Source organism: Ochotona curzoniae, unplaced genomic scaffold (genome assembly GCF_017591425.1).
Source record: "Ochotona curzoniae isolate NIBS_2020 unplaced genomic scaffold, NIBS_Ocur_1.0 scaffold_2683, whole genome shotgun sequence".
NCBI lineage: Eukaryota > Metazoa > Chordata > Mammalia > Lagomorpha > Ochotonidae > Ochotona > Ochotona curzoniae.
The window spans coordinates 1,041,262-1,068,807 of record NW_024467100.1 but is presented as its reverse complement, the minus strand read 5'-3'; positions in this window follow the sequence as shown (position 1 = coordinate 1,068,807).

Here is a 27,546-nt window from a genome sequence, read left to right as displayed (position 1 = left end):
AGGTTAAGCTGCCATCTGCAGTGCAGCATGCCACACAGGCACTGGTTTATGTCCTAATGCTCCACTTCCAGTCCAACTCCTTGGTAATGTATCTGGGGAAGCAGTAAAGGATAGGCCGAATGAGGATACCTGGAGGAAGTTCTTGATTCCTGGCTTGGCATGGACCAGTCCTAGCCATTATGGCCATTGGGGCAGTGAACCAGAGGATAGAGATCTCTATGTCTTTCCACTCTCCCATTCACTCTGACTTTCAAATAAATAAACAAATAAATCTTTATAAAATTTTTTTAATTGCCTTTGTAGATTACTTGAACGGCTCTATTATGAAGAATCAAAGTATCTGTGAAGAAGGAACAGAGTTTTATTTCCATTCCAATCTGTAGAAATTGCATTGAAACTTTAACTATAGAAGATCTGACACTTTTAGTATGTTGAGTATTTCAACCCATCAACATAGCATGCTTCACCATTTACTCAGATCTTCTTTGATTATTTCTATCATTATTTTCTGATTTTAAACTCATTGAACTTAAATTTCTAGTTGATAAAACTTGAATATTTTATTTCTCTGGAGTAATGGAAAGTGGCATTGAGTTTTAATTTTTTTGTTATATAGAAATACAATTGATTTCAGATTTTTGATCTTTCATTTCATGACCATGCTGAATCAACTTATTAGTTACAACATTATTTCTGTGTCCATTATTATGCTATTTGAGTATATCCTGACAATATAGGTATGGACAATTGCAGAGAGTCAAGCATCCTATTGTCAAGATACATTTAACAGTTTCATTAGGAGTTCATCTTTGATTTGGAAGTAGAGATGCATACTACATTGTATATTCACATCTTGACATGATAGTCTCTATTATAGAGTTCCTCTAGATGACTATAGGTACATGCATCTCACCTATATATCTATTAATCTAGTGTTTTGCATAAAGATTGCCTTATGTCAGAGAGAACCTACGACATTTTTCCCTTTTGAAATTGGCTTATGTCACTGAGCATATAGTCTATGGCTGAAATAATTACATTGCAAATGATGGAATTTCACTCTTTTTCAGTGGCTGAGTATTAGTCAATATACCAGTTTCTTTATCCACTTCTCTTTGGATGGGCATTTGGGTTGTTTTCATGTCTTCACTATTGTAGATTGTGCTGCTGTAAATATAGGATTACAGATCCCTTTCTCATATGCAGATCTCATTTCCCTTGGATAGATTCCCAGAAATGGGCTGGGTGATATGGCAGATCAATTTCCAGTTCTCTTAGCACTCTCCATACTGACTTCCATTGTGTTTGCATTATCCTACATGTGCACCAACAGTGAATGAGGGTGTCTTTCTCCCCACATCGCCGCCGACAGGTGCTGTTAGTAGAGTTCTCAATGTAGGCCAATATCAATGGAATTAAGTGGAACCTCAATGAGGTTTTTATTTGTATCTCCCTGACAACTGGACAGCCTAAGTACCTTTTCATAAGTCTGTTAGCCATTTGAAAATGTTCTTTTGAAAAATGTCTGTTCATTTCCTTCACCCATTTCTTCACAAGGTTGTTTGATTTTCTGTGATGCTTGTGGTAAAGCCTAGATATTAGTCCTCTAAAATGTTTGAATAGTGTGCAAGCATTTTATCTCATTCTATGGTTGTCTCTTTGTTGATGTATAGAGCCTTTGATGCAATCCCTTTTGTTTATTTTGGCTTTGACTGTGCTTTTGGTGACTTTTCTAAGAAGTCTTTCCCATTTCTTCTATCTTATCGAGTGCATCCTATGACATTTTTCTAATAGTTTCATGGTTTCTGGATTCACTGTTAGGTTCTGACACATTTAATGCTGATTTCTGTATAAGGTGACAGGTGTGTAGTGGGGGAGGGTCCTGCTTCTTACCTCTGCAGGCTGCTGTCCAATTGTACCAACAGCATTTGTTGAACAGACCAACCTTCTCCCCTGGGTTGTTTTCAGTTCTCTTATTGAATACTAGTTGGCTACACATCTATGGGCTTCCTTCTGGTGTTTCTATTCTGTTACATTAATCTTCCTCTAGTTTCAGCACTAGTACCAGACTATTTTGATTACCACTCACCTGTAGTATGACTTGAGTTTAGGAATTGTGATTCCTACAGCTTGATTTTTATTCTTGAGGATACTTTGGCTATTCTTGGTTTCTTGTGCTTCCAGATGATTTTTCATGTCAACTTTTTCAGCTCTAAAATAAATGTTGTTGGGATTTTGGTTGGGATCACATTGAATTTGTATATTACTTTTAGTAATATGAATATTTAGATTATGTTGATCCTGTTGATCCAGGAACATGGTATGTTACCCATCTTTTTTTTAGAACAAAAGGTGTTTATTTTTTAATTTTTATCTTTTATTATTATTATTATTATTATTATTATTATTACTATTATCATTTTATGATATAGTTCCATAGGCTCCTGGAATTTCCCTTATCCCCTCCCCAATAACATCCCCCACCTAGTTCCCATATATCATCACTAACATTTAGTCCTTCATACACTAACATTTAGTCCTTCATACACTAACATTTAGTCCTTCATACACAATCATATGTGGGCATGGACAATGGCAGTGTCCAGAATCCTATTGTCAAGATATAGTAAACAGTTTCATTGGCAGTCCATCTTTGTCTGGAAGTAGAGATCATACTATATTGTATCCTCACGTCTGGATATGATAGTCTCCATTTCACAGCTACTGTACATCCCCTTAAAGAAACAGTCACAATACAAAATAAACAATAGGAAGAAAAAAGAAATGAACAACACTGTGAAGTTAAATAACATGTTATATGGCCATCTGCATTACTCAGCTACTATAAATTCCATCAAATGAAAAGCCACAAAACAAAATCAACAACAGGAAAAAAAATAAATTAACAACACTATGAAGTTAAATAATATGCTACTAAATGACTAATGTGTAGCTGAAGAAATGAAAATCAAGAACCTTCTTGAAAAAAAGGATGTCACTGCATAATCTACGAGCCAGTAAAGAATTTAATCAGAAGAAAGTGCTTTGAAGAGATGAAAATAACAAAAACAACAACAAAAAATTCATGAGATAGACTTTCTGCTGATTTTTGTTGGTGAAATGTACCTCTCCTAGACAAAAAAAATAGATGGGTTTTGTTTTTTTAATCCAGTCTTACTAATCTATGATGTTTGATTGATGCATTTAAGCCATTTACATTCAGAGTTAAACATACATAGGTGGCACTTTGGTCCTGTCATTTTAGCAATGGGATGTTCATTGGTTTAGTCTTCTGTTGTCATTTTACTGGGATGTTCTTCCCGTTTGCCTTTGGTTTTGTTGGGTGCTATTCCTCTTCTCTGTCAAGAGAACATCTTGAAGTATCATTTGTAGGGCAGGTTTGAAAGAGGCAAATTCTTTTAGCTTTTCTACTCTGGAAGAATTTTATTTCATTTTCAAAGACAAGAGAAAGAATTGCTGGGTATGTTATCCTGGGCCAACATTTTTTTTTTCTTTTAGAATCTTGAATATGTCATTCCATCCTCTTCTGGCCAGTAGAGTTTCCTGCAAGAGGTCTCCTGTGAGTTTAATTGGCATTCCTTTATATGGCAGTTGTTTTTATTTTTCACATGCACATTTAAGGATCTTTTCCTTATGCTCAATTAAAGGGAGCTTGATGGTCAAGTGTCATGGTGAAGATTGCTTTTGATCAAGCCTGTTGGGAGTTCTGTGCCCTTTCTGGATGTTGTTTCCCAATTCTTTCTCTAGATTAGGGAAAATTTCCCTTATTATTTCATTAAATATATTTGTAAAACCAGTTTCTCTTTTTGTACCCTCTGGGATTCCCATAACTCTTATATTAGGCCTCTTAATAGTGTCTTTCAAGTCTTGAATACTTTTTTTGACTCTGCTTGCAGCTTTTTATTTGGTTCCCCCTGATGTCAGGAAATATCTTCCAATTCTGAGATGCTTTTTTCCTGCTTGCTTCATTCTATTTTGGAGACTCTCCGCTGTACTTTTAATTTGCTCTGTTGTATTCTTAATTTCTGGTATATCAGTCTTGATTTGCTTTATTACTGCTACTGCTTGTGTAAAATATTCCTTAAATTCTTTGAACTCTTGTATGTGCTTCTCATTGTTGATCAGAAGCTTTATAATTAGTTTTCTGAATTCTGTTTCCCCTATTTTCTCGATGTCTTCCTCAATTAACTCTGAGTTTGGCATAGGGTTTTGCTCCTTTGCAGGGAAGTCTTCAGTAATATTAATTTTGCTTCTGTCTCTTCTTTTGCTCTTGGTCATTGTACTTCTAGTTATCAGATTCTTTTCCTTCAGACAGGTTTCTAAGCTGTGTCACCCGTAGGTCTGCAGTTTGATTTTACTTATTGCTCTTTGCTTGCAGCCAATTGTGCCACAATCTCCAACAAGTTCCAGGTCTGGGTTTTTATGTTAGATTTCCACCCCAGCTCCTGGCTCATCAGTCTCCACCCCCTGTGATTTCATGTTGTAGCTGCACCATTGTCTGTACAACCTTTCTCCCATTTCCAGTTGGAGCAGATCCCAGGATTAGGGAGACAGTAGGTGTCCTATGTAACTAGGTTGTTGGTGGTGCTGATCTTGCTGGAACCTGTTGGTCATTAGATCTGGGTGCCAAACGGACCTATTTTGAGGTGTATGATGCCACAGTTGGTATTATTTTCCTGCAGGACCAGTGCAATCAACTGAACTCAGAGAGTTCTTGCGAGCTCAGCACAGGCACAGTTCACTAAATTTTCACCACACTGTACAAAATGGCACCTGATGTGCCACTACTAGAGTTCTTGATCTGCTGGCTGTCAGGTCTGAGGGCTACCCAGATCTGTCTGGGGTGGAACCTACAGAATGCTGTGTTGCTGTATTTCACTGAGTCAGAAATGAGTTCACTCCCAGTTCAGCGTATGCTCAGTCCTTTCCATTGCCTTTCCTCCTAATGTAAAACGGTGCCCAATTCGTCTCTAGGGGGATGACTGCTCTGTGAAGTTCACCTTGTTCTCGTACTGCCCATCTGGGATCTGCTGCTCTGTCTCTGCTCCTGGTCAAATCAAATGGACCAGCAGGATGGACGATTCTTTGTCTGGGTTCACCTCCCAAGGTCCCAGTGAAAAACCCCTTACCACCTGGTTGCTGGTGGAGTTCAGATCACCATTAGCTGAATGCCACTGGATTATCAGTCACAGCAACACCACACCATTGTTTTTGCTGCTTTCTTGTATCTAACAATCTCCAGGTACCCCTCTGCTGTTGTTCTGTCCTCTCCTGTTTTCTGGAATGTGTTCTCTCTGCTTCATCCTGATTAAATGTTTCTATATCTGTTTAAATATGTCCTTACCCTATTCCACCATCTGGATTCTGTCTGTTATTTCTGCACCCTCTGGATCTCCCAATAACTCTTATATTTGGCCTTTTACTACTGCCTCTTAATTCTTGAATACTTTTCTTTGCTTGGCTAGTTTTTTGATTGTGCCTTGTTGTTGGACTATTTAAGTACTGCCTTATGTATATTTACATATCTTACACATTGCTTTGTCTTACAGCTCTTAAAATTCATTTTTACCACCCATTTCCACAGCTATGGGTACCCAAGAGCCAAAGCTAAAAGATAAAAAATGACAAGTATCAAAAACACTTCCTTAATTCCTCATTGATTGTTTGACTTCCTATTGTAACCTTGTACTAATTTCTTCTTTTGAGAGCCCTCAGAAAGTTATTTTGTGAACTGTGTGCAAGTTTTTTTATTGTAGTGAATGGAAAGATACATGGTAATAGATTTATCTCTGGCTGGCACATGAAATTGTCTAATTTTGAGATTGTGTTTGATGGTTAGAAAAGAATTGTGTGCTGATGGGCTTCATTCCTGAAGGAATAGTTCCTTAATGTAATAATCCCAACAGATTCAAATCAGCATTGGACAATAGTAAAGCTACAAAAACATACACAGGGAATCAAGAGTGATTCTAATAATCTCTTAACAGGAGGTCATATGCATAGAGGAGGGGGTGACCCCAGAGTGGAACAGGTCGACAGGACGAGGCTTGTATCCCAACCCTGGAGACTTCCAGAACCTCACCAAGAACTATCAGTAAAGACAACAAGGAATACATACCAACTGCCAAGGAGACCACAGGGAACTGGAGTGCCTTCGAAGGCCAAGAACTCTGAGATCTTTCACCCCATTTTGGATCTACCACATGGGATGGAAGAAGCCCAAATCCTTCCTTGCAGGGCCGAGGTCATCGGAACAACAGCCAGGAACCCTGAGCAGTCCACAGAAATAGAATAGTAAACTTCCTTCAGGTCTAGGGAGAGGAGCTTTCTCTGATCCTTACTTAGTTCCAACTTTGGATCCCCACCTTCTCTTGCACTGACCACCAGGGTCGCTCCAGAGGCCCCCACCCCCAAATACACACACACACACACACACACACACACACATTAGAATAGAAAGGCAGAGAACAACAAGGAAAGCTTAGAACCAGACAGGAAATGGTCAGCATGGACTCACACATACCTTACTGGGTAGGACACAAATATTAATTACTCCTCACTAAGGTATTGAAGATTTCTCTGCACACCCCTCCTAAAACTGTTCTGCACCTCAATTGTTAACATATGCCTTGTAAGATTTATAACCCAGTTTAGATTAACTTAAAATCTGCCAAGTTCAGCATAATTATGCTTCAACACTATAAACCGCTAAATACTAAAATGAAAATAGACATGAGACAGCTGAATAGTACCCCATATACATTTTAAGGTGTATAGCAGCCGGTTCTGTGTATAAACTAAAATTGAAATGTCAATGAAGTAGTCACAGGATGTGGTTAAAAACTTGCATATATTGGTTACTCAATACCATGTCAATTAATTCCATGATGTTGTAAATTGTCAATGTTATGTTGTGGCTTTAAATTGATCAGGATGATATTCTGCCAGCTCTGCCTTCGGGCCAGAGATGGTCTCCCCAAGAAACCGTTGAATTTACCTGGACAATAAGATGCTGGACTCTATGCTTGGTATACTCTTGCAATGAAAGAATCTTGACTGAATTTGAAATGTAATACAGCAACAAGGTGGAGAAATCCACTATGGGGGGGAGGGTACCAGGAGGGGTTAGGGGATCCTCAGAGCCTATGAAACTGTGTCACATAATGCAATGTAATTAATAATATATATACATACTAAAAAATAACTAACATTAACAGAAAATGACAGTATATGACATTCTACATTGAATAAAAAGTGTTTAAATAATTCTAAAAAAAAAGGTAACGGTCCCTCCTGCCATTGCCACTCGAGGAAATAGAGCAAGAGAGGAGATGTGAAATGTATTCTCTGTCCATTAGCTGACATAGTCGACCTTAGAGTCTCCATTCACCAATATTTTTTCTGTCACCATTTGGCTGAGGTAGTTGTCCAATTTGTTCTGTTATCCTTCCTCTGCATGGTACCAGATGTCCCCTCCTGGCCACAATGGGCTTCCATATCTTCCATGTGCATCAGGGCCTGCTGTGCACTGCTCTGCTTTTTTCCACTTAGGAAGACCTGTTCTCACAGGCATGCCCAAGGACTCAGACCAGGTGATCCAGGCTTTACTGGACCCTCCACTCCTGGGGGTTCATGTACCTGGTACTCACCATGCCAGGGGACCAGGGACAAAGGCCAGATGATCCAGGCCCCACTGGACTCCTTCCCCCACCACACACAATCCCAGGGACTCACAAACCTGGCACCCACCATGCAGGCAGGCCTTAATCAGGACTACACATACTCCACCAGAACTCCCACCCCTGGGGCTCATAGACCCAGCACGTACTTCCCCCAGGCTGGCACAACTAATCTCTCCTTGATATCCACCATTGTACAAGCTAACTTAGTCTAACCTGCTCCCAGTTCCAGCTTGTACTGGTGAGTGCTGCAGTCCTGTCCAGCTTAGCCAGCTCCCTGTCCTGGCCCTAATGTGAACTGGCTGGTGTTGTGGCCCAACCCAACCCCTCCTGCACCCCATCCTGGTTCTCAGATGTGCCAGTGGATCTTATGAACTGGCCCAGCCTGGTCTGCCCTGAGACCTGACTCACATGTATGGCGGCAGATACTGTAACCTGGTCAGGTCTGGACTGTTTCTTGCCTTGGTTCTTGTGCTCACTTGCAGAGACTGCATCTTGATAAAGGAGTTTCCAAAGCTTCTTTATTAGGTTCCTCCCAGTGGCAGATCTCAAACACACTAGTGGGTCCTTGGCTAGGTTGATTTTGTCCGCCTCTTGTTGTTGCAAGAACAGTGCCCTTGCCCAACCAACTCAAACACTTTCCAGCTCTTATTGTTGGTTGCTACAGCCTATCCACACCTGTTTCATGCCTAGACACAGTTCCCATGTGGTTCAGTGGGAGCTGAGACCTAGCCCAACCAATTTTGCACCCACCTTGGCTCTGTCTATGGAAGTCCATCAGTAGTAATTACTCAACTGGACATGAACTCCCAGGTCCCTGCTTACCTTCCCCTGTGCGATTCCCCAGGCCCCTATAAGCCCTCACTCTCAAGTCCTCAGAGAGCTCTGCCAGGCAGCCTGCCTGAGCAGTGGACAAAGGTCCCCAGCAGGGCCTGATGCAGGGGCTGTCCTTGGCAGTCACCTGAGGGGCTCTTCTTTGTTTCTAAAGGAGAGCTATGACTCCTCATATTTTCCAAAGGGTTCAGAATTTCCAGTCCACTTTCAGACTAAAGAGAATGACTCAAAGCTCAGTTCTGCCTTTGAGAAGGTCTGGCCAGTGAAGAGAGGAAATTCCTTTAATATACATTGACTATGAATGCTTACCTCCATCCAATCGAGATTTCTTCTTTTTTTTTTTCCATTATTTTCTTCTTCTCTCTTTCCCTATTTTTATTTCTCTGGAGAACTAATTACTTAGACAGGTGTCTCAATGTTTTTAATTGTGTTGCAATGCTACAGTTAAAAATAATTTGAGGTCTAATATAAAACACAGCAGTTAAGTCACTGAGATGACTTAAGCCCCTTGAAATGTCAGCATCCCATATGGGAGTGCCTGGATTTGAGTCCTGACTCCCTTGCTTCCAATTCAGCTCCCTGCTAGTGTGATGCCAGGGAGGCAACATGTGACAGCTCACATATGGGCCAATAATATGGGATACTGAGACTGAGTCACGGGCTCCTCTCTTAGCCATTCCGGGCATTTGGGAAGAGAATCACCATGTTAGAGAAGTCTCTGCTTCCATCTCTTTATCTCTGTATCTCTTCCTATTAGATAAAATGAAAACAAATAAACAATTAAAAAAGTAACCTGGGTCTTCACCTGCTGTACACATGTACTCAAATTACATAACTGTAGCAAACTCATCTATAACATTTACTGTATGTTCTAGATCCTTCAATAAGGGCACTTCCTCATTTAAAAAAGCTCACTTCCACTTTTGAGACAGCCAATTTAAACAATTCATTGAGAACCCAGAGATAATCAGAATTACTATTGTTATTATTATTTTTGGTTAATTGAGAACCTTCCAGATGCCCGGCATTCTACATCATGGAGAGCATTGATGTTCAGAAAGGAATTTAGAGACTTGCTAAGAAGTCGCTGATAGGTTCATGGTCATGCTGTGGGTAAACTACTGAGACTTGAACCCTGAGTAGTAGTCTCATTCTCTTTTAGCCTAATTCCCCAGAAATCACATTTTCTACAATCCATCAGGGTCCTACTAGCAAAGAAGTTGGTGTTGGGTATGAGATGATTGCAAGATGAAGGACAAAAATGGCAGCTGAAGAGAAGAGGTCATTTTCCCCTTCCTCTCCAAAGTTGGCATCTCCATCTTCATTCTCAGTGTGGCACTTGGCAGATGGACAGGTGTCCTCGCCCACCACACACCACCTCTTCTCCGTTCCCTTTCCTGCCAACATCTATCAGCTCTCACCAGCCTCCTTAGTCGTTAGCTGCTCCTTGCAACTCACTAATGAAATTCCTGTTTCTTTTGTAATTGTATTTTAGCATGGTTCATGCTCTGATACCAACCTTAAATCAAACTCTTTGCAGAAAGACTATCACAGGGTGACAAGCTCCTTTCTGCATGTCTCATTACTGAAACATTTATTCAGAGCATCCTGAATGATATGAATGGCTGCCTTTGAGTGTTAAAATGACTTAATACACTACAATTGAAGGATTTTAATTTCTCCTGGTTGCTTCACTTTGCTTCCTGCCTACATTTCTCCCTTATTTTTGATGCACAGCCAGTGTGGGATGGTGAGTCCTCACTTGGCCCTTGAGCATGAAGTTCTTTTCTAGTCCTGGAAGCATATTGGATTTGTTTAGTCTCTGGCCAAATGTTTTTCCTACGATGGCACTTGTTCCCTCCAAAGGAGACTAAATGTAAGAGAAGAAAGGTCTTGGAAAGGGGAGGGCATCATGGTAACTGCAGTCTTCTTGGTGGTTTTAGCAAGGGATCTCCAGTACCTTGGAATTATGCTGGAGTTACTGGGACCCTCCATGCAAAAACTATCACAAATGGGTAAAAAGTAGTCTGAAGATTAAACAAGAGATGCGTAATTCTGGACAGAAACTTACTTGCTGCTTTTCATAAGGGGATAAATACCCCTTGGAGAAAAACGTGACAACTGAGGTAGGTTAAATTTCTGTTCCAGAATTAACAACTGAGATAAAAAAAAAGATGATATGAGTGATGAAATGTTCATATGTAGTAAGAAAAGAATCAAAACCACTTATAATCAGACACCTTTTAGGGTTTAGCAGCAGGCAAACTGTTCTTACTCAGATGTTATGTTTATTCAATAGTTTGAACTAATATATAACATCAAACAAGTATTTTAAAATAATTTCTCTTCAACAAGGTTCTGTGAAATCTTTTTCTTCCCTTTTCTGATATCTCAGGAAAGTCCCCCAATTTTATACTTCTTTGTAGTTACTAAAAACAGCCAGCTAGTGCAATTTCAGATGCCCATCTATTTACCTGCCTCTTCTCAGCTCAAATTATGATCTCCATAACCTATACAAGGGAGATCGCTTTTCTTTCTTACTATGCTCCTTCTTCTAGTTTCATTTTAATTGGATTTAATAGGAGAGGGCTGAGTTATCCCAGCGAGCTGCTCTCTGTGTGAAATGACATTGGGTGATTAGTTTCATAGGAGCTATCTAGATTCAGGTGAATATCAGTTAATTTCATTAAGTTTTACAGATGTAAGAGTTATGCTGTGTAGGCAAAAATGTATATAAATATCTTACTTTATTTATGAAATGCATAACAAATGCATAATACAAACAAATGAGAATGCTTCTGGAATGATCCAGGCATTTCTGTGTAGCCTGGGACTTGGATGGCTTAGGGCGTGGTGCTTTTTGTTTTTAAATCTGATCACTCACAAAGGCTCCAAGAGTATCCTCCAAAGCAACTGAAAACACTTCACTGTTTTTTTTAGTGAGGAAGTAACTTTATAAACCTAGCAAGATGTAGAATTAAACATACAAATAGTTAAGAGCATTAAATTCATCAGTATAATTTTTTAGTAAGGAATCCATAAAAAAAGATACTTTAGGCATGTGTGTTGTTTAAGAGCATTCGACCTATTTAGAGTAGTAGATCAATTCTGTGATTCTTCTTTTATTTAAAGTTGTATTTTTTTTTATTTGAAAAACAGATTTTACAAAGATAGAAGGAGAAACCAAGAGATGTACCATCTACTAATTCACTCCCCAAGTGGCCACAACTAGAGCTGAGCTGATCCAAAGCCAAGAACCAGGAGCTTCTTCCAGGACTCTCACATGCCATAGGGGTCAAAGCCTTGAGTCATCTTCTGTTGTCTTTCCAGGCCATAAGCAGGGATCTGCATTTGGAAGTGAAGCTGCTAAGACATGAACTGACACCCACATGGTATGCTGATATGGCAGGTGAAGATTTAGCCTGCTGTGCCACAGTGCCAGCCCCAATTTTGTAATTCTAATTCCAAATGATTAGTTAATTGGCTTGAACGTGTGACTTCAAGCATAAATCTTGCTAAGTTTCTATATTTGCATTAGTACACTTAAGATATCTTAATGTTTATTTTACATATAAGTTTAATTTATCAGATTTATTTGCCTTATTCACCATGCAATGTCTTTTTGCTAACTCAGACAATGGGGGAACTTAAATGGGATATTAAATATACTTAATAATTTAATGTACAAACACAACTTAAAATATTTAAAGTAGTTATACTAAAGTTTATAAACCAAATTCACTGTTAATTGAAGATCCTTTAAAAGGAATTGTTAATAACTGCTGGAGCTACAAGTGGAATAATAAAAGCTGTAAGCTAAACTTAAAGCTTCAAAGGATATGATTTTTCAGTAAAAGGAATATTAACTTCAAAGTCTTGTCTGTACACCAATCTGCTCTTGAGAGCACCTGCAAGCATCTTCCTCGGACAGCTGCCAAGGAGCTGGCTCGGGTAATAAGTCCCCAGAAGCCCAAGGTGTGTAGGTCTCTGCATGTGGCTTTGGAGGATAGAGCATCTCCAACACAGCACAGCTGTCTTTGGCTTGGTGTCTTCCTAAGACTTCCTGCAACCTACCCTAGGCTAATGGCAAGATGTCCTTCATAAGTATGTGCCTGGTCTACAAGGAATTAGTGTATCCCTGCTGTGAGCAACGGTGGAGAGCAAGTTCTCTGCGATCTTGGCCTGTCTCCATGTTCTGTGCTTTGTTATCTGCTCTCTGAATCAGTGGTTCTTTTTGAAAAGGTTATGGCTCTACCCTTCTAACATGAATTTACAATTTCAATGAATGATTTCCTCGGGGCTCCATCATTTATTCTAGAAATAAGCAAAATAGCTTACAAGTTTATGACCTATGACTCCAGAGCCCCTGGATCCATTTCTCATATCTTTACTATCTCCTGGTTGTACATGATTGAAGGGCTGGGTAGGGTGTCAAATTGTTGCTGTATATTAATAAGCAAGTTCAACCATCGGCCTGAGAAAAATGACACTTTTTGGAAGGTATTACCCACCTTTTTTGTTATTGTTTGTTTATTTAGAGTCTTAAGATGTGGTTGCCAATTCTTCAAGCAGCATAAACGGTCTTGGTCAGTATTCTGTAACTGAGTTTTGGTGTCCAGTTGTTAGCTAATACCAGTATTATACAAGCAAGAGAATTCAATGTGAAGTGGGGATCCAATTCTGATGTTTCCAGGGACAGCTGTCTATTTTTTCTTGGAAACCTGGAGTGTTCCCATTAAGCAGAGTTGTGGAAATCACCAAGTATCTGATTAAACCAGATGGCTTTGGGAGTTTAGGGGTAGGTACATCTGGTGTTTGAACCCTAACACGAGACTTGATTGTAGGTACAACCAATAGGACTTCTCTTGAGGCATTCTTGGCACTGCTGTTGCTCTGGGAGCCAGCCTGAGAAACCTGCATTTGTTGCTGCATCACATTCTGTTGTTTTGTTTTGCTTTGCTCCTGCTCACTTGAGCTCAGGGACAATGTGAGGCACGTGGGAGTGGTGATGTTCATGCAGTGATTCTAGAAGGCTGATTCTTTTTAAATTTCAAATTTGTTTGTATCCGCTGGTAACATCTTTAGTACACTCCCCACCCTCCTCTCCCAAGACCAGCAGGCATTACTGGAGATGAAAATAGTGACTAACATTGGAAAATGAAAGTTACTAACAGTACATGTATTTATTGAGCACTTTTGTGGATATGGTACAAGTGCTTTGGATATGCTAATTATTTCAATTCCTACCTCCACTGTAGGAGATTTTTGGTAGTATTATAACTCTCGTTTTGTAAATGTGGAAAGCAGGGCATAAAGAAGCCAGGTAACTTAGCCAAGTTCTCACAGCTGATAGTTAGAGGGACTAGGATTGGAATCAGACATGCTGACTCCATATTACTTAGATATAATGGCTCCAATATTTTTGTCAATATGCTGTGCCCTATTTTGGAAATAATTGGTCTTTATCAGAGTTAGGATATCTACAGAAAATGTGGTTGGCTCAAACATCTTTAGAAAGAGGCCGGTGTGTGTGTGTGTGTGCACTGGATTAAGTTTCTACCTGCAACCTTTGTATCCCATGTGAGTGCCAGTTCCTGTCCGGGCTTCTCTGCTTCTGACCCAATTCGCTGTTAATGTACCTGGAAAAGAAGCAGAAAATTATCTAAATGCTTGGACCCTTGCCATTCATATGGGAGACCAAGATGAAGTTCTGTAGTCCTATCTCCATCTTAGCCCAGCCCCTGAAAGTGGCCAGTTGGGGTGTGAATCAACAGATAAAAGATCTTTTTCTCCATTTTATTTATTATCTCTTTTTATTATAACTGTCCTTTTCCAATAAATAAGGAAATATTCAAACATATTTAAACATATTCCAATAAATAAGGAAATATTCAAACATATTTAAACATATTCCAATAAATAAGGAAATATTCAAACATATTTAATTTAAACATATTCAAGGAATCTTTTATATACAAGTTAGAATTTTTAAAAAAGATTTGCTTATTTTTATTGGAAAAGCAGATACACAGAGAGAAGGAGAGACAGAGAGAAAGATCTTCTGCCCGCTGGTTCACTCCTCAAGTGACTGCCACGACCAGAGCCAGTAGGATCTTCTGAGTCTCCTACCTGGGTGCAGGGTCCCAAGGCCTTGGGCTATCTCCCACTGCTTTCCCAGGCCACAAGCAGAGAACTGAATGGGAAGTAGAGGAACTAGGCCATGAACTGGCACCCACATTGGTGGGTGGTAAATTAGCCACTAGGTTAGTTGGAATTTGCCAAAAAAGAATAAATTAAATCTTCCTAATGCCATTCCTTCTCATAGAAAAAGTACCTCCAAATGCTCGATTTATGATAATCTGATTTGCCCACGACTTTTCCAGAAAGGGTCTCCTAGGTAGAAGTTCTCTCTTGCACAGAATGAAGAAACTCAGGGGTGAAGCCCCATAACAAGTTGCTGATGGAATCAGAATGATGATCAACGTTAGAAACAACACATATTTTATTATTTCTCGGTACATATCAGACATTTATACTTACTTCTGACAACAATGTAAGACAGGAGATAAAATATGAAACTGTTATTTTTTGGTAAAGTGAAAAATTCTAGGATATTATGTTGTCTGATTAAAGCTGTGCTCTTCCTTAAATATTATATATAAGTGGAGAATTATATAAATTTAAATAATTAAATTGCCATGCCTACTCTTTGTACCTAATTTGTCATTTTTGCATGGGTCCTTTCACTACAGTTTTGGAACAAGCTATGCACACCAGTTATCATTGCAATCCAAGAGAGGTTATGTCAATTCTTTCAAGAACTATGGTAGTCAGAAGCCATTTACTGAGGCTTAATATACTCAGCAAGAAACGCATAACATGGTCAAAGGGTCAGGAAAAAAAATTTAGGGTCATGTAAAAGTTGCTTGAGTCAAGGGAGTATTGGAAGAGAACGTTTTAAAAGTAAGCAACGATTTATTTTTCTCTTACCAAATTCTTCACTGACTCATAAGGTCCTACAGAAGCATCATTCTCTCCAAGAAGGTTTTTTGTTTGTTTTCTTTTTTCATTTCTTCAGTGTCACATTGGCATTTAGTAGCATCTTGTTTAACTTCATGGTGCTGTAAATTTTATTCCTGTTGCTGATTTTGTTTTATGACTTTTCATTTAAAGGACTGTATAGTAACTGTATAATAGAGACTATCATATCTAGATGTGAAGATACAATGCAATATGTATCTCTACTTCCAAATCAAATATGGACTCCCAATGAAACTGTTAAATGTATCTTGACAATAGGTTGTTGGGCTCACTGCCCTTGTCTGTACCCGCAATGTTACGCTACACTTCAATAACGGAATGATGGCTTATGACTATTAATGGAGGACTATACTATTGTAATAATATAGGGGGAAATCAGTGCACGGAGGGAATTTGGAAAGAAGGAAAGGGAAATCCCAGAGCCTATGGAATTGTATCATAAAATAAAAAAGAAATCAGTAATGTTGGCCATGGTGGTTTTAGAGCCAGGGAAATTGGGAGTATTTATATTTACTTCTGACAAGAAAGATGCCTTTATGTATGTAATACTTGGTCCAACCTGTGAGTTAGGTAGAATAGGATCTACTCCAAAGCTGGACTCCCAATTTTGAATCCTAGACTATCCATTTACAGGCTATGTGGTCTCAAGCAAATGTCTTAAGCTCTTAGACTTAATTTCCTAATTTGTGGATGATAGATAACTTGCCAATGCGGTTGGAAGTCTTAACTATTGTAATTTATATAAGGTGCTTAAACAATAAATAGTATGCAAATAAGTACTAGTGATAAGAAGATTTTTTAAATTATAACCTGATTTTTAAAAAGCCATAATAGTTTTTTCTTTGAAAGTCTCTGGTAGCCACATAAACACTGCTGTTTGTGTCAGGTCTAGGTGAAAGACTTCTGACATTTGAATGCTATTCCCTTTAGTTAGCACTTCAGGGTGAGACAGAGACAGTCTCTTCCTAGATGAACTTAGTTACTTAAGACTTTGGCACCCTCTAGTGCATGATGAGTGTTGATGTTTTCAAGTTCCCCCAGCGTCTCAGCATCTCTGAACAGCTCCACACAGAACATCATCCCATTGTTCAGGGCTGCTGGGAAAATCCTGCAGTACCGATTATGATAGATGTCCTTGGACACAACTGCAAAATGTCAATGTCTATCTATGCTTTGGGGCTTGTCATCAGCATCAGTGACAGCAGGCAGCAAGGGTTCTGTGTCTGTAATAAGCTTCCATTGCCACCCTTTTGTGTTGCTGGCAACATTGGAGAGAGAAATCATAATGATCTGTTATCCTGTGAAAGTGATGCCAACAGCCAAAATTGAGGAAAATACTACCATTAAACCAGATTCATTGTGCAAGCAAAGAGGTTGAAGCGGACAACATGAATGAAGAGTACTCTGGGAGTTTAAGAAAGAAGACATCATGGACATTACTTCTCCCTTGGGTCATCAGAAAAGGTTCCATGAAAGTGACAAACTTCCATGAGCTGTTTGTATGCTGGAAGGGAGAATTGTTTATAGTAGCATGAATGGGATGAAATGGCAGAACCTAAGGTGTAAGTGCACCTAGAGAATGTGAACAGTGCCCTGCTGGGAAGGGGAGAGCTGAGGCATCCATCTTTGCTAGTGCTCAATGGAATTAGAGGCAAAAGGGGAAAAATGGGGTTAGGAGAGATTGGAGAAGAGTAAAGGGCGCCTTTCCACTTACTGCGTTCCTAGGATTAATGAGTGAGAAACACAGTAAGATCAAGCCAAGCACATCTGCTTCTGAGATGGGAAGGGCATTTGAACAGGTGAGGGGGTGGATAGGAGCTCTTATGACCTGTACATTCTTCTGAAAGCCTTTCTTTTTGGGGAATGACAACAGGCAATGGCTCAATGTGATGTGTGGTTTTCTCCCATTCACTGCTGTGTCTGCATATCTGTACTGATGATGATAGTGCCAGTAAGTCCACTCTTCAATGTTTATTGCCCTCTGACAACACTAATACCATAGCAAACACTCTATTTTCTCTTGTTCTTTCTCTCTGTATGTTAAAGAAGAAAATAGGTGTAAAACTTTCCATGTCATCAATACTAGCAGGAATTATAAGGTCGTACTCAAACTCATCATATAATTATTGACAACTTGATGAGTTTAACTGATGAAATCTGATAGTATGAAGCCAATCTTTACCCAAGTTTTCAAATGCTGATTTCACTCTTCTGAATTATTGGATTTTTGAAATGCAGATCTAAGGCATTAATCTTGGCAGTAGATGCTAAGGTGATCTGCTCAGATCATCCATAATTCTCCAGGACTAAAGCACCAAAAATGTTTGTCAATAGCTCTCAGATGAGAGAACTCTCTCCCAGACACCTCACCCATACATTGTCAGACCCCATATAATGACTGGTTGATGTAGAGGCATAGAAACTAGGCTGATTGTTTGATGTGGTATAATATTGGGTTTTCTTGTTTTTGCTTTTATTTTAAATTTTGAATTTTGTGGTACAATTCTTTAGAGTCTGGTATAATTCTGAAGAGCCATCCAACTGCAGAATTTTCTAGAACACTGAGGCTCTTATTATAATTGATTTTCCATTCAGCTACTTCTTCTACCAATCATGCTTCCCTCCTATGTGGAAAATGGAATGAGAAAAACATTTATTGTGTAGGAAATCATTTATTAAATCAATGAATAGTTTTTTTTCATATTATGCCTTTTCCCCTAAATTACTTTTTTTACATTTTATTATTATTGCTATCATTTTATTAAACAGTTCCATATTCCTTCTATCCCCTCCCCCAATTTCCTCCCCCCACCTACTTCCTCTATATCAATTACTAACATATAGTTCTTCATACTCAGTCATATGTCCATCATTGTGGGCATGGACAATGGCAGAGAGTCCAGAATCCTATTGTCAAGATATAATATAAACAGTTTCACTGTAAGTCCATCTTTGTCTGGAAGCAGAAATGCATACCACACTGCATCTTCACATCTGGATGTTAGTCTCCATTTCACAGCTATTGTACATCCTCTTAAATGAAAAGTCATGATACAAATCAACAGTAGAAAGAACAATAGAAATTTACAATGCCATGAAGTTAAATGACATGTTACTAGATATGACAGTCTCCATTACACAACTACTGTACATTCCCTCAAATGAAAAGTCATGATAAAAAAATCAACAATAGAAAAATAGAAATTTTCAATGCCATGAAGTTAAATGACATGTTCCTAGATATGACAGTCTCCATTACACAGCTACTATACATCCCCTTAAATGAAGAGCCACAAAATAAAATCAACATCAGGGAGAAAAAAGAAATTAACAACACCAAGAAGTTAAATAACATGCTATTAAATGACTAACGTGTAGCTGAAGAAATGAAAATCAAGAACCTTCTTGAAGAAAATAATGTCACTGCATGATCTATGAGTCAGTAAAGAATTTAATCAGAAGAAAGTGTTTTGAAGAGATGAAACCAACAGAAACAACAAATCCCATGTGATATAGTTTCTGCTGATCTTTGTTGAAGTGTGTCTCCTCCAGACAATAAACAGATTTGTTTTTTAATCCAGTCTACTAATCTATGGTGTTTGATTGAGCTTAAGCCATTTATATTCAGGGCTAATATATATGGGTGATATTTTGGTCCTGTCATTTTAGCAATGGGTTTTTCATTGGTTTAGTCTTCTGTTGTCATTTTACTGGGATGTTCTTCCCATTTGCCTTTGGTTTTGTTGGGTGCTATTCCTCTTTTCTGTCAAGAGAACATCTTGAAGTATCATTTGTAGGGCAGGTTTGAAAGAGGCAAATTCTTTCAGCTTTTTTTTTTTTATTGTGGAAGAATTTTATTTCATTTTCAAAGACACAAGAAAGCTTTGCTGGGTATGTTATCCTAGGCCGACAATTTTTTTCTTTTAGAATCTGGAATATGTCACTCCAATCTCTTCCTGCCTGTAGAGTTTCCTGTGAGAGATTTCCTGTGAGCATAATTGGCATTCCTTTATATGTCAGTTGATTTTTTTCACATGTGTATTTAAGGATCTTTTCCTTATGTTCAATTGAACAGAGCTTGATGGTCATGTATCATGGTGAAGATCACTTTTGATCAAGCCTGTTGGGAGTTCTGTGCCCCTCCTGGGTCTTGTTCCCCAATTCTTTCTCTAGATGAGGGAAATTTTCTTTATTATTTCATTAAATATACCTGTAAACAAGTTTCTCTTTTTGCTCCTTCTGGGATTCCCATAACTCTTATATTTGGCCTTTTTATAGTCTTTCTATCCTTGAATACTTTTTTGGCCTGATCCAGCTCTGCTTCCAGCTTTTTGTTTGTTTCCCCCTGGTGACAGGAGATATCTTCCAATTCTGAAATTCTTTCTTCTGCTTGCTTCATTCTATTTTGGAGACTTTCCACTATAATTTTAATTTGCTCTGTTGTGTTCTTAATTTCTGATATACCAACCTTGATTTGCTTTACTGCTTCCTTAAATTCTTTGAACCCTTGCATGAGCTTCTCACTGTTGATCAGAATCTTCAAAATGAGTTTTCTGAATTCTGTGTCCCCCATTTTCTTGATGTCTTCCTCAGGTAACTCTGAGATTGGCAAAGGGTTTTGCCCCTTTGCGGGGGAGTTTTCAGTAATATTCATTGTGCCTTTGTCTCTTCTTTTGGTCTTGATCATTGTACTTCTGGTTAGCAGAGTCTTCTTCTTGGGGCAGGTTTCTAAGCTGTGTCACCCATAGGTGTACAATGCGATTTTGCTTATTGCAGTTGGTACACAGCTTTGTGCTTGAAGCCACTTGTGCCACAACCTCCAACGAGTTCCAGGTCTGGGTTCTTATGTTAGATTTCCACCGGGGTCTCCACAGCCCAGATCTTGACTCACCAATCTCCACCTCCTATGATACTGTGCTGAGGCTGCACCATTGTCTGTGCAACCTTTCTCCCACTTCCGATTGGAGCAGGTCCCAGGATTAGAGAGACACCAGAGATCCTATATAGTTAGATTGTTGGTGGTGCCTATCTTGTTGGTACCTTTTGGATGTTGGCCCTGGGTGCCACACAGACCTATTTTGACCCATACAATGCCATAGGTGGTATCATTTTCCTGTGGGACCAATGCTATCCACGTGACTCAGTGAGTTCTTGTAAGCTCAGCACAGGCATAATTCACTGTTGTCCCCTCAGTCCCAAAACTATTGCCACAGTGCGTAAAATGGCACCTGACATACTACCACTACAGTTCTTGATCTGCTGGGTGTCAGATCTGTCTTGGGTGGAACCCGTAGAATGCCATGTTGTTGTAGTTCACTGAGTTAGAAATGGGCTCACTCCCAGCTCAGAGCATGCTCTGTCCTTTCCCTTGCCCTTTCCTCCTTATGCAAAATGGCGCCAAATTCAGCTCTAGGGGGATGACTGGTCTATGAAATTCACTCTGTTCTCACACTGCCTGTCTGAGATTTGCTGCTCTTTCTCTGCTCCTGGTCAAATCAAACAGACCAGCAGGATGGACAGTACTTTGTCTGGGTTCACCTCCTAAGCTCCCAATGAAAGTCCCTTCCCACCTGGTTGCTGGTGGAGTTCCGGCTGCTGGTGGAGTTCAGATCACCATGCTGGAGTATCAGTCACTGAAACACTACACCATTGTTTTTGCTGCTTTCCTGTGTCTGTCAGTCTCCAGGTACCCCTCTCTGTTGTTCTGTCCTTTCCTATTTTCTGAAATACGTCCTCTCTGCTTCAACCTGATTACATGTTTCTACATCTGTTTAAATGTGTCCTTACCCTATTCTGCCATCTTGATTCTCCTCCCCTCAATTTCTTGAAGATCTCTCATGCAACTCCACCCAACAGACTGTTTCCAGTGAACTTAATCTGAAACAATGAAAGACAGGGGGAGACCAATAAACTCTCCTGTGGGTTTGGCACCTTTTCAGCTGCTGATGAACCAACATTGAGATGAAGGTCTGGGTTGCTATTCAGCATAAAACATCTTTGCTAGCAAAAGAACACATGATGAGTGCAGGGACTCTAGAGCAGAGGGTTGCAGGGTGGGAGTGTAAAGTGGAGATGAGCCATATCAGTTGAGGTCTCAAGTACAATTACAGTGGTAGCAGCTGTCTCCCAAGTTTCACTTGAGCAAAGAGATCCGACATATATCCTGGAGGAGCTCTTCACAGAACTCATAGAGAAAGCAAAGAGGTTCAGGTACGTTGGATGTTCCAGGGCACCTTCTGAATTTGAACTCGGAGACGGAAACATTCGTTTTTCTTGGTTATGGCAATGCTGATGTCCAACAGCTCTCACCTGAGTCCTCTAATTTCTGCTGCAGAGAGGAATCACCTTGTTCTTAAGGTCCATCTGTTGACAATAAGCACTCAGGATTGGATAGATACTAACCCTCTCTTGCCCTGTGATTTGGGATTTTTGTGAAGGCCTTATTTATCTAGATTTAACTTTATCCTTCTATGTGAGTTTTACTTTTTAAAAAAAGGTACATAATAATGGCCAAGGTAAATATAAAATAGCTTGCACCAGGTTTGAAGTTAATTTACTTGTCTGTGCATTGCACATTGTAGAGTGGCTGTAAGTCTTACCTTTGATAGTGTATGTATTCTAATGTCTAGACATGGACTAGTCAGTTTCTCTAGTGGAGATGTTATTATTAGCTATCTTAATTTAACTATAGGGCCAGAGTAATTTCCTTACTTCTCCCAGCCAGGTAAGGTCATTATGATTATAAAAATTTACCCCACAGGATGTTTATAATATTTATATTGAATAAAGAACTCCTCAGATGAAGAACTCATAAACTGGTAAGAACTCATAAACTGGTAGGCCAAGCATGATGGCTCAATTGATTATTCTTCTCCCTTGTAAACTCCAAGATCCCACCTGGACTCCAGTTCATGTCCAAGCTGCTCCAGATCCCATACAGCTCCCTGCTTGTGGCCTGGGAAAGCAGCAGATGATGGCTCAGTGCCTTGGTACTGTGCTCCCACATGGAGACTGAAGACACTTCTGGATCCTGGCTTCAGATTGGTTTAGCTCTGGCCATTGTGGTCACTTGGGGAGTGAATCAGTGGATCTTTCTGTTTCTCTTTCTCTCTGTAGATCTGCCTTTAATAAATAATAAAAATAAATAAATCTTTCTTTTAAAAAAGTCAATTCAATAATTAAATGAACAAGAAGACTTGAATATAACATGCTCATTAACGTGACTGAGAAGGACAACTTCAAATGTTAGAGACATGTGGCAGACAAGAAGAACCCCATGACTCTAGTGCTTGGCTTCAAATAGTGCACCAATCTGAGTGTGCTGACAACTTTTGTTTAAACTGAGCATTGCACTCCAAAGGCCCAGAAATTCCAACCTTCAGCAAATATCAAACAAATACATAGATATTTTTTCCAAAACATATTTAAGAATAGTTATAGCAGTATCATGAGCAACCTCCTGGAAATGGAAAAAAAAACATGAATTAGCCATTGATATTAGATTGGATAAACACCATGATGATATAATCACATGAAACCACTATATAAAAGATAAATAACTATGTAAACAATGAATCATAAACTTATTATGGAAAGAAGTGAAATCTAAAACATATATGCTATAACATTTGTTTAAAGCATGTATCTGACAAAATTAATTCATGTTCTTAAAATGTTGGATGAAAGTTTCAACTTCTGGTTTCTAGTAATGTTCTATTTTAAAATGTGGTTATATGGACAAGATGATCCTATTCAAATTTAATAATTTTTTATAATTTTCTGTGCTTTTATGACGTGTTTTAATAAATTGTTAAAACATATACTACTTATACAATTATATACCACTTATTAGCAAACACAAATTCTGATTTCCAGGGGATTCACAACTTACAGAAGCAAGGTGGACATTAAACTGCATTAAGCGTCATAATCGTCACCATCTTCGTCCCAGTTTCACAATGTATTATGACACTGACTTTGTGACAGCAATTATCCTCATGAACATTTGACACTAGGTAGTGTGGTTCATGTTCATGATGACAGCATGCTGAAGAGTCAAGTTATGTCGCAGGGTTGGATATGACTTGGGGAAAGGAGAACCTAGAGACTGCCTGTTGGAGATGATGGCTCCAATGGGGGTTCCTTCTCCCCTGCTGGTTTCTGTCCTCATGCTTTGGTCAGAAGACTCACTCAGATCTCCTTAGTTGTTGAGATCACCAGGGGTGAACTACTACTATTCTTCCTGTCCCCAAGACTTCTCTTGCTCCTGTTCCTAATTTAAAGTGACATTTATCAGTGGCAAATGTTAAAGTGTTAATCTTTTGGAAGAAGGACTTCTGATTCCCTCTGCAGAGGCCTGTGGTCACAAAGGCCAAACTGGGCCCATCTGAAGCCAGGAGCCAGAGATCTTTTTCTGGGTCTCCCACACAGATGCAAGGACCCAAGCACTTGAGCCATCTTCTGGTGTATTTCCAGGTAGCATTCGGAAGTAGCATGCTGGGGCTCTAATCAGCACTCAAATGGGATGCCAGCACCATAGGCAGTGTCTCTACTTCATGTACCACAGCACTGGGCCTAACAGTGTAATTTGCAAGGCCTATCTTTCCACCCATTTTTAAGAATTCAAATGCTAGGCTAAGAAACATGGTCCAAGAAGCATGTTTTTCTTTTCACACAGAAAGGAACAACTGCACAGCTCCTTTTCTGTATGCTGTCAAATGCATCTGACTTGGGAAAACATCACATAAAAACAATCATGCCTATGTTGTTCCTCCCAAAGCATTCTTACTTACCTGTCAGCCTAAAGCTCCCAACTCCACTAGTGAACACCCATCTGTGTCGCTGCCATGCATGGCTAGGAGATCTAGGGACTCTAAAGAAACATGCTTGTTCTTTTCATACACCTAAGTCAACAAATGGTAGTTTTCTTAGTATGTTGCTCAGATAGTTCTGAAGCCACTGTTGGGAAAACAAAATCTTATATCAGAGACCAGACCATACATAAGAGAGTTATATGGTTGCAAGAACACAAGCCTAGGCCTCAAGAGGCTTGAGTCTAATCCGGGTTGTTCTTTTTGTTGTGAGTATATTCTTTGGTTGATGAATTCATCTTACTGGATTTTAATTTTCCTACTTGGAAACCATGGAACATTTGATCTTCCTTACTCAGATTTCTTGAGTCTCTTGTGAAGAATACGCACACTTTTCCCACAACAGCACAGCCTGGCTGAGTCACTTCACTTCTGTCTTCATCCATTCCTAGGGGAGGAGAAATCCTAGCTAAAAGGAAGAGGGAACACCAGGAAATTCTCTTCATTCTCGTGCACTATTTCCAACAGAGTCACATTACTACTTTAACCTCAACTCTTAATTCTCAACATTATAGTTACAGGGAAAAGAGGATACATTTCTTTTGCTTTGTTTTTGCTTCTTAGAGAGCAGAGACTTGGTCAGTCAGTAGTAATGGGACTCTAGGAAGCCATATTCTTTTTTTTTATCACTTTAAGATTTATTGAAGTGACTTAAAATATCCTTTAATGACAATCTGGTATACCACAAAAGCAATATTATCATTAAAATCATACAGAAATATTTTTATCACATATGAAAAGGATTTCTATCACGTTCTAGGCTAACTACCTCATATAATCTCCTAGGAAATTGATCTGTTAAAGACATTCTTGTAGTTTAACCAGCAACTTTTCAACAAATATTGGCAAATTGAAGGGAATGGCTATGATTTGCATCATTTAATATAATTGAAATCATGGGCATGATGGTCTAAATTCCAAATACTAATATACTAATATAATTTGCTTCAAGATGTAGCTTATATACTACTTTCGTTTAAGAATCTAAAAATCTGTTGTTGTGTAATATATCAATATGGGCTGTTACGAATTATGTTTCAATGTCATTAATGCTCAAACTAAGCCAACCAGAGAATTCATGTGTATTATTAAACATGAATAGAGGTGTTTTTGGGGTTTTTTTGTTTGTTTGTTTGTTTCACTCACTGAGCAAACTTGTCTTGTAGAAAGAATTCAAGCTTATCATGGTTAAAGTATGTCACACCAGGAATATGGGGAAGCCACATTCTTAAAGATACATCCTTTGCTTGACAGCCCATACATCCATTAACACAAGCTTCCTGGTCTTTGTGATTAGAGAGACTTGAAATGCCGCATGTGTGATGTAATTGCTCAATGAGACGGTCTAGAATTTTCAGGACCATGAATTCCCTATGATTTAGGATGCTGTATGCTGTTGTGATGTAGCATTTATTTTAACAGCTCCAAAAAAATGATCCAAGCAATAGTGCAGCAAATTAACAATATCTTCCTGCTTGCCTGAAACTGTAAGTGGAAATTTGAACTGCATTTAGTATTTATAATTATTTTATAATTTGATTTGCAGAAGTTATGCAATTATTGGATAAGTAGACAATGATTCTCAATGAAAGATTTTTGACGTATCCTACAGGGGTCACTAAAAATATATCTCTCTCTGTCTCTGGTTTGATTCTTCTTGCCCGTGAGGGGAAATGGCAAAGCGATTCATGAGAGTAAAATGGAAAGAAGATCCTATTATATCATTCCCTCAGGAAGAGAACTTAGTCATAGAAAGTCATTTGGACATGGAGACTTGTCATCACCACTCATTGCAAACTTCCAAAAACTTAGATCAATTGGGGTGCACGCTGAACAGCCTTTGACAGAGAGCTGTTTCAGAGATGATTAAATCTTTCAGTGGCTTCCCATGCTGAGACGGTGCAGCTAGCCATCAGAGCACCCTATGCCTTCACATGCAGGACAATTGTTCTGTAGCATTGCCTAGCACTGCAGGCGCCTTCACACAAGCAGAAAATAGGCATCTGCTGTGACTTGGGGGGATTGGTTGTTTTAGCAACCTAACTGCATTAGTCAGCTCAACTGCCATCATAAAATGCTGTGGCCTGGGGGTTTCATCAACAGAAGCTTATTCTCTCATTGTTCTCGATGCTGGAAAGTCCAAAATCAATCTACTGACCAGTTTGTTTCCTGGTAGATGGCCAACTTCTCACTGCATCTTCACATGACAGAGTGATTAGCTGTCTCTCTTCCTAGGAAGCTGCTAATCTTATCACAAGGACCCTACAATCAGCTGAATCCACTCTTCCGGGGTCCCCATCTTGAGATACCATCACGTTGGGGATTGGGGCTTTGTACATAATTTTTGGGTGTGTGGGGACACAGATCAGCCTATAGGGATAAGCGAGTTTATCCAGAATAATTTAGTAATGATTTGTGAAAGTCTTAATGTCAGAGTCACTTCTGCAAACTTCACCTTGTTGTCTTTGCTGTCCTGGCAATGAGGTTGGCAAGACTTCTAACATCATGCTCAGAGCAGCATGTCATTAACTGTTGCTCAAGGTTTCTGTTGTTCTTGATGGTTCACTCTCTAAATTTTTCTGTCCCATTGCCTTATCTTCTATTTGAGTTCTACTCTAATTGGAGGAAGGCTGGGATGTGAATATGCAACTGTTTTGTACTGTCTTTGTCTCCTTTTACCTGTGACCAGCTAGGATAATTCCTGTTTCTGTCAAGCTGAGTCTCCTCCTTTCCAAAAGGGTTTCTGTCTTGCTACTTTTCTTTGAGCCACAAGGAAAATACACTGGCTCATTAATCAAGGGGAAATTAAATATGTGATACATGTTCCCATCATTAATTCATATATGCTAATCATTTTAATAATGTAACATTCCCTGTGAGATGATGAGGTACAGGAGCATAGGAATTAGGTCTACAAGTATTTAGCTCATATTATATTCCTACTGACACTGGTACACTGCATACACAGAAAAGGAGAGCTTTACTTCCCTTCAGTATGAAGTTGAGTCTTACCAAGCAGGCGACCTGAATGTATTTATACTCTCCTCTCAAGTTTATCTTAGACTTCAGATCACAACTAAAATACCTCTCTCTCCATCATT